This window comes from Amphiura filiformis, unplaced genomic scaffold, assembly GCF_039555335.1.
Source record: "Amphiura filiformis unplaced genomic scaffold, Afil_fr2py scaffold_52, whole genome shotgun sequence".
Lineage (NCBI taxonomy): Eukaryota > Metazoa > Echinodermata > Ophiuroidea > Amphilepidida > Amphiuridae > Amphiura > Amphiura filiformis.
This window is the reverse complement of record NW_027305516.1, coordinates 44,331-53,590: the sequence shown is the minus strand read 5'-3', so window position 1 is coordinate 53,590 and position 9,260 is coordinate 44,331.

Genomic DNA, 9,260 nt, shown 5'->3' with positions numbered 1-9,260 from the left:
ACCGAGTTGCAAAACTTTTCGTGATAAAAACTCGAACGGTGGTGCTGCAACTGCAAATTTCACTTTTGCAAACCGAATCATTCCCCGAGTTACGCTGCATATTCACCTGATTTTTAAAAATCTTAGTGATTAAAGTCTAAAAATGAGCAAAATTAGTTTTAAAAATATCCAGGGACCTTAAAATAGTGAGCATCAGTTACCATATCCGCCTAATAACTACATCGCGTCAAACAAACAAATACTGCGTCTTCGCATATCAACACGCCGCGTCAAACAACAAAACGCGTATCATTTAGTTCGCGTCATCTCGCGACATCGCGTCAACACGCTGCCTCTAAAGCAAGTGGGAATATTAAGCACGCGAAAATCAAAATCAAAATGAGTGAGGAGAGTGCATGGGTGCCATGGGTTGGCCATGATATGGACAGATAAGAGGCAGAGCGGAGAAGAGGAATGTGAGCTAAGGGGGGAACAGTGGAAAGAACGGGAGGATATGGGACAACACGGGGGGGGGCAACAAAGAAGAAGTTGATTAAAATGAATGAAATAAAACGACTGATCAATCGGTAATAGGAAGTTGATAAAATTGTTCGCAATAAAATTAAAACTTGGAGGGTGGTGATGCATTTTGTAAAATTCATAAATTGTATTTATTTACGAACCGCGAAAGACGGGTGACCGCTAGTATGCCTAACTGCTGGGAAGGGTTCCTAGCAAGGTAAAGTGACAGAAACCCCAATGGCTATTTTGTCCGTTTAAAATAGAATTCTATGGCCGATTTAAAGTCATAATTATGACGTAATTTTGTTATTTATTAATTAATATTTAGCAGAATTAATAACATAAAAATGGGCTGTGCCCGTCTCATGAAGAATAACGATCGATCTTACCCTTGATTTAACAGGCCTGTCAATTTCTTGGAATTGTTTGATATGAAAGGAGGTTATGATTTTTTTGTATTAGTATTTCCTAGCCTCTCTTAGCCACAGGGTTGGCTACAAAAGACACAGAGTATACCTTTAGATAAACTGGCATGAGTGCGCCGACCCCAGGTTTGCAACATTTCAGGATTGTTTCTGGACGGAGGTCGGGTGAAAAACGAAATTACGTTTACATGACTTTGTCGAAATTCGTCGTGTGATAAGAATGAGTGTATAGATGACTAGGGGGGAAGCTTACTTATTTGTGTCTTCTATACTATCCATCATATACCCTAGGCCCTGCATAACGAAATTCAACAATATTCAATATCCAAAGCAATATCCTCACTACAATAGGCCCCCAAAACAGAACTCCCACCCCACTGACAAAATCGCAAATTGACACGAAAGCTTCATTCTATGAAGCATTTCTCATCATATGTGATGCGATCAAGCAAAATCAGTCGGAACTCGGCAATAAGAAATTTTCAGTTTCCTATAGCATTGTAAAAAGTATTTATAAAACTGGATTTTGCAGAAAATCCCATTGAAATTGAACAATCAGTTCCAAAGATATGAGCAATTAAAGAGTTTCCAAAACAATAGGAAACAAAAGGAAACATTTCCTTTGTTTGGCTATATCTCAAAATAAATATTTCCGAGTTCCGACTGATTTTGCTTGATCGCATCACATATCATGATCATCATATCCCGTCCAGCTCACATTGGGCGCCCCATTCCTTTTTTAAAGGAATTTTTATCTGTAAGCGCATTGAGATTCCTTGTGGTATTATATGCGCCTTAAAAACGTGCTTATTATAGGCCTATAATTATTATTCTAATATATTTGGGTGTATTTCTAATACATTTGGGTGTATTTCTAATACATTTGGGTGTATTCCTAATACATTTGGGTGTATTTCTAATACATTTGGGTGTATTCCTAATACATTTGGGTGTATTTCTAATACATTTGGGTGTATTTCTAATACATTTGGGTGTATTTCTAATACATTTGGGTGTATTTTTAACCACATTTGGGTGTCAAATAAAGTCAACTGTCATTAGTTGTGCAATTGTGGATGATTTCTTACAATTGCAATCACAACAAAATTTAAAGACTTGGCCCAAGTCCAAGTATTCAATTATTTGGAGAATAGGCTACTATAATTGGTTATCAAATATATTAGAAAATGTGCTTTCGAAAAATTAGAATCCATCACCTGAAATTAGTCTTAGTAGGCCTATAAGTATTTGGGCTTCATTTTACAGCATACAAGAACACCCTAAAAACGCATGTTTTTTGCCCTTATTTCCAAACATTAACCAACTATTAAAATTTGACTTTTTTATTGCTAGTTAGAACTATATCTAAAGTATTATGATTTAGCTATGTTTAAATGGCAAAACAGAATAATATTTTTTTAATCCCACAAAATTAGTTTGGTCTGGTTTGGGAGTACATACACACATACGCAAACTCACCCCTAATTCTCAAAATGGTCTGCCAAAAATTGCTTCCCCCTCCCACATGGCCGTGCCAAAAAACCTTTGCCCCCCTTTTGATGTGCCAAAAAATCTTTACCCCCCCCCCCCCTTTACACATGCCCAGATTTTGGGGAACCCAAATTTAAAACCTTAATTGTCTTATGATATAATGCGAGCACATGAGCGAGCAGGAAATTGTGCATATTTGAATGTGTTCCTAACGTTTTCCTACACAGGCGTAATATAGAATTAACGATGCCCAAAACACATGTGCAAAAAATTGTCCCCCCCTTTGCCCTGCCAACAAACTCTTGTCCCCCCCTCCCTTGCTACCTGCCAAAATATGCTTGCCCATTTTTTGGTTTGCCAAAAAAAATCTTTAACCCCTCTGTAATTCACCACCCCGGGGGTAAACATAATTATTGCACCACCCTTTATAGAAATCACACACATTTGAACAGTTTCCAAGTTTTGTTTTCCTTATGGTTCAAAATTATCACTATACCTGAATCTATAATTGGCTCCACATGACATAGATATCCAACCGGAATAGGCTACACAATTTTAAAGATCAAAATCTCCACTGGGTAGACCCACTGCATGCGCATATTTGGGGTGTGGGTGGGGGCTTTGGGGGCGTCAGCCCTTGGGGTAAAACAGGGGGCGGCAAACAGGTAAAATAGGCCATGGGGGACAAATTGTCAAAAATATTTTTAAAACTTTTGTTTTTAGGTTGATAGCGCGTATTGGTATTTTCTTCTTCAGGAATGATGCCCTGTAGAAACTTGGGTTGGGTTATATTTGAATTTAGTGTCATACGGTACCTTTGTTTCAAAACCAGTGAATGAATTATGAACATATATTTTGCAGAAGATACCACAGGCAATGGGCTTCACAATTCTGTATAAAGAAATAAGCTTCTGAATTTTACTCCTTAAATCCAAGATGGCGGCCCAAATCCTCAAAATGTGAAATTGATGCGACTTCAGTGGCCGACCAAATAGGGAGGGGATTTGTCATTATGCAGGGTGACTACAGATTTTTTGTTTTTTGACTGAATCGTAGACTTTGCCAGGTAGTTAACACATTTTGAGCATTTAATGGCCTTCAATAGGATGGAAATATTATCATTGGTCCGTTAAAAAGTGAAAATATTTTGTTCAACAGCACGGGTGATCTGAATTTTACCAGAAATTGAAACTGCTTTTGCTGTTGCTCATTGATGACCAGCTGATTATTAGCCCTCAGTATGTAATAAGATCATAGCTGATGATTTAGTTGCTGAAATATTGCCCTTTAAGAGGTGGCCTGTTATCGACCAAATTCAGCTCAACATGCTCAAGGTCACGAAATTTTCGGCAAAAAGGGGCGATTTGACTTTTTTCTTATGACCTCACGTAGGGGGGTACAAAAGGTTATTATTCAATTATTATTATTCAATTAGTTTATTGAATAATAATTAGCGGTTTTTTATCTTACCTGCCCAGAACTGTCCTGCTAACTTAATTCATTCAGTCCCCATCATTGTTTTTTTTTATATACCATTGTGTTGGGAGTATATAAAACGGGGACCCCGAAAACGGGGACCCCAAAAACGGGGACCCCGAAAACGGGGACCCCCTAAAATCACCCCATAAAGCTACTGACAAATTTCTAGGGGTCCCCGTTTTTCAACTTTGGGGTCCCCGTTTTACAGATTGACCCAGGGCAATCTGTAAAACGGGGACCCCAAAAACGGGGACCCCTATTTTTCACTCTATTTTAGGACTGATGAGTCTCCAAATCTCGACAAAATATTCACCATGGATATACTAATATTACAAATGTAATTTATGAAAGTAGTAAGCACTTCTTATATAATTGTCCAATATACACAATTTTGGGGTCCCCGTTTTTAGGGTCCCCGTTTTACAGATTGACCTAGGGTAATCTGTAAAACGGGGACCCCAAAAAACGGGGACCCCTAAAATCACCCCATAAAGCTTCTGACAAATTTTAGGGGTCCCCGTTTTTGGGGTCCCGTTTTACAGATTGACCCAGGGTAATCTGTAAAACGGGGACCCTAAAAAACGGGGACCCCTATTTTTTCACTCTATTTTAGGACTGATGAGTCTCCAAATCTCGACAAAATATTCACCATGGATATACTAATATTACAAATGTAATTTATGAAAGTAGTAAGCACTTCTTATATAATTGTCCAATATACACAATTTTGGGGTCCCCGTTTTTAGGGTCCCCGTTTTACAGATTGACCTAGGGTAATCTGTAAAACGGGGACCCCAAAAACGGGGACCCCTTAAAATCACCCCATAAAGCTTCTGACAAATTTCTAGGGGTCCCCGTTTTTGGGGTCCCGTTTTACAGATTGACCCAGGGTAATCTGTAAAACGGGGACCCCTGGAAAACGGGGACCCTATTTTTCTCTCTATTTTAGGACTGATGAGTCTCCAAATGTCGCCATTATATTCACCATGGATACACTAATATTACAAATGTGAGTTGGGGATCGGAAGACCCTGGCGCCCCACACATCCACGTGGCCACACCCACAATTAATTCACACAATGCCCGTGACCTCACCACGTACATATTGCACCACTTTGAATTAGATCTACGTCATGATTAGATCAATATTGATTTATTAAAGTAGTAAGGACTTCATATATTTTTGTCCAACATACAAAACTTTGGGGTCCACGTTTTTAGGGTCCCCGTTTTACAGATCGACCTAGGGTAATCTGTAAAACGGGGACCCCAAAAACGGGGACCCCTTAAAATCACCCCATAAAGCTTCTGACAAATTTCTAGGGGTCCCCGTTTTTGGGGTCCCCGTTTTACAGATTGACCCAGGGTAATCTGTAAAACGGGGATCCCAAAAACGGGGACCCCTATTTTTTCACTCTATTTTAGGACTGATGAGTCTCCAAATCTCGACAAAATATTCACCATGGATATACTAAATTACAAATGTAATTTATGAAAGTAGTAAGCACTTCTTATATAATTGTCCAATATACACAATTTTGGGGTCCCCGTTTTAGGGTCCCCGTTTTACAGATTGACCTAGGGTAATCTGTAAAACGGGGACCCCTAAAAACGGGGACCCCTAAAATCACCCCATAAAGCTTCTGACAAATTTCTAGGGGGTCCCCGTTTTTGGGGTCCCCGTTTTACAGATTGACCCAGGGTAATCTGTAAAACGGGGACCCTGAAAACGGGGACCCCTTTTTCTCTCTATTTTAGGACTGATGAGTCTCCAAATGTCGCCATTATATTCACCATGGATATACTAATATTACAAATGTGAGTTGGGGATCGGAAGACCCTGGCGCCCCACACATCCACGTGGCCACACCCACAATTAATTCACACAATGCCCGTGACCTCACCACGTACATATTGCACCACTTTGAATTAGATCTACGTCATGATTAGATCAATATTGATTTATTAAAGTAGTAAGGACTTCATATATTTTTGTCCAACATATACAAAACTTTGGGGTCCCCGTTTTAGGGTCCCCGTTTTACAGATCGACCTAGGGTAATCTGTAAAACGGGGACCCCAAAAACGGGGACCCCTTAAAATCACCCCATAAAGCTTCTGACAAATTTTAGGGGTCCCCGTTTTGGGGTCCCGTTTTACAGATTGACCCAGGGTAATCTGTAAAACGGGGACCCCAAAACGGGGACCCTATTTTTCACTCTATTTTAGGACTGATGAGTCTCCAAATCTCGACAAAATATTCACCATGGATATACTAATATTACAAATGTAATTTATGAAAGTAGTAAGCACTTCTTATATAATTGTCCAATATACACAATTTTGGGGTCCCCGTTTTAGGGTCCCCGTTTTACAGATTGACCTAGGGTAATCTGTAAAACGGGGACCCAAAAACGGGGACCCCTAAAATCACCCCATAAAGCTTCTGACAAATTTCTAGGGGTCCCCGTTTTGGGGTCCCCGTTTTACAGATTGACCCAGGGTAATCTGTAAAACGGGGATCCCAAAACGGGGACCCCTATTTTTCACTCTATTTTAGGACTGATGAGTCTCCAAATCTCGACAAAATATTCACCATGGATATACTAATATTACAAATGTAATTTATGAAAGTAGTAAGCACTTCTTATATAATTGTCCAATATACACAATTTTGGGGTCCCTGTTTTAGGGTCCCCGTTTTACAGATTGACCTAGGGTAATCTGTAAAACGGGGACCCCAAAAACGGGGACCCCTAAAATCACCCATAAAGCTTCTGACAAATTTCTAGGGGTCCCCGTTTTTGGGGTCCCCGTTTTACAGATTGACCCAGGGTAATCTGTAAAACGGGGACCCTGAAACTGAGGACTATTTCTCTCTATTTTAGGACTGATGAGTCTCCAAATGTCGCCATTATATTCACCATGGATATACTAATATTACAAATGTGAGTTGGGGATCGGAAGACCCTGGCGCCCCACACATCCACGTGGCCACACCCACAATTAATTCACACAATGCCCGTGACCTCACCACGTACATATTGCACCACTTTGAATTAGATCTACGTCATGATTAGATCAATATTGATTTATTAAAGTAGTAAGGACTTCATATATTTTTGTCCAACATACAAAACTTTGGGGTCCCCGTTTTTGGGGTCCCCGGTTTTACAGATCGACCTAGGGTAATCTGTAAAACGGGGACCCTAAAAACGGGGACCCTAAAATTGTGTATATTGGGCAATTATATAAGAAGTGCTTACTACTTTCATAAATTACATTTGTAATATTAGTATATCCATGGTGAATATTTTGTCGAGATTTGGAGACTCATCAGTCCTAAAATAGAGTGAAAAAAATAGGGTCCCCCGTTTTTGGGGTCCCGTTTTACAGATTACCCTAGGTCAATCTGTAAAACGGGGACCCTAAAAACGGGGACCCTAAAATTGTGTATATTGGGCAATTCCCGTTTTCGGGGTCCCCGTTTTATATACTCCCCATTGTGTTGACTTTTATGAAATTTTACCCCTTTTGTAATTTTTATTTGCATGACTTATTTATTGCTGTGTGATAAATTGTGTTTTGAAATGTGTCAAGTGCAATATAGTAATTTTGATTGTTGTATACAATATCATATATTTTTGATGTGTTTTAAAATTGTAAGTTTCCATGTAATTCAGCCTTAGGGCTGCGATATGAAATAAAATATACATTACATTATTAGGTACCCACGACCAATGGTAGAACAACATCCAAAATAAGAGGTCCAGTGTAGGCCTACTCTCCTTCTCTTTTTAAATTAGCACGGAATGACCCTTTCGCAAATTTGGGTGCCATCTTGGACTCAAGTACACTTTTGTTGTGGCCTCTGCATTTATTTTGATCATCATGGATCATGGGTCAATGAACATGCAAGCACCTTTGAGAGCGCACACCACCAAATCAATGCGCCATTTGTGTAACCCTAATGAGTTCCGGTAAAAACGAAATCTTTTTTGAGGTATTTTGGGCCTTTCTGTGGACTTGTAATCAAAAAGAAAAGCATGTTATAGCTTAAATATGATATGAGTTTGAGACTATATATGAACTTGGATCCCAAAAAAGTTGCATTACCCAATTTTTGAAAAAAGTAGGCCTTCGGATTGAGAAATCGGGCTTTTCAGGGTAAAAACGGGTCGGAAATGGTCATGGCGCTGTTTAAACGCCCATATCTCGACATTCAATCGGAAGACTACCCGTACATTGAAACATATATTAATTTTCCTCGATTTGAAATCGATTGGTAGTATTTTTATAGTCAATTTGTTGCCGAAAAGGTCTAATCGCGCAAAGAAAAGGCGTGTTTTCACATGTGTTTCAATGGGATGCTGAATTAGTGGTGTGCTCCCTTGAAGTTCTAGTACTATACTATGACCATAACGACACATGGACTTATTGTGTCATTTTATCATATTTTTCAAATGTAGTCATATTGAGTTGAGTCATATTGGGTCAACGGTTAGTGAATTACATTTTTTTGTGCACATTATGTTATGAGTTGAAGGTAAAATGAAATAGTTCCATAACATTCTAAGATTAAACATGAGTTTTTAGGGATTTTAGTGGATTTTTGCCGCCATCACGGATTGGCTTATTTTACTTCTTTCATCCAAAGTAACATGCCAAGTATGGTTCTAGTAGGGGAAAACAGTGGTTATTTCCTGGGATGGACGTGCCTATATGTTTTAAGTCATAGATCTGAAAAACAAAAATCAATAAAAATGGTTTAAATAAAATCAACAACCCCAAAACACCATGATTTTTGCCTTTGTCTTTTTTCCAACAGTAAATGTACTTTAGTATGTATGATTATAAATAGATTGGCATGTGCAAATAATTGTCCAATTTAGTTTGACTCCAAAAAGCTTACCAATCTTGGTCAATAGCTTACCAAAAATATTTGATAAAATGGTTTAAAAAAGGTGCATTTCTTACCTCCATGGTCAGCACTTTAAGAAACGAATATGTGAATTCTACAGAAAATTCTGAATATGATAGACACTGTTAGAATTTTGGAACAAGACATGTGAATAAATTGATGTTATCTGATGCATGGACCAGGGACGATAACTACAGACTGTATCAAAATGATTGGTACATATTGGTTTTGGTGTATAGTGAAAAGCCTGCTTCTTTCAAATGCAACATGGGATCCTCTTGCAATGGCCAGAATTGATAGTTTTAACCTTTTATCACATTAATCTAACAAATATTGGTGGATCTTAAAGTTGCATTTCAGTGATGAGGCAGTCTTGTCCATAATCACTGAAAACTGATGGGTACCAATCATTTTGATACAGCCAGTACCAATTCCATTCTTAG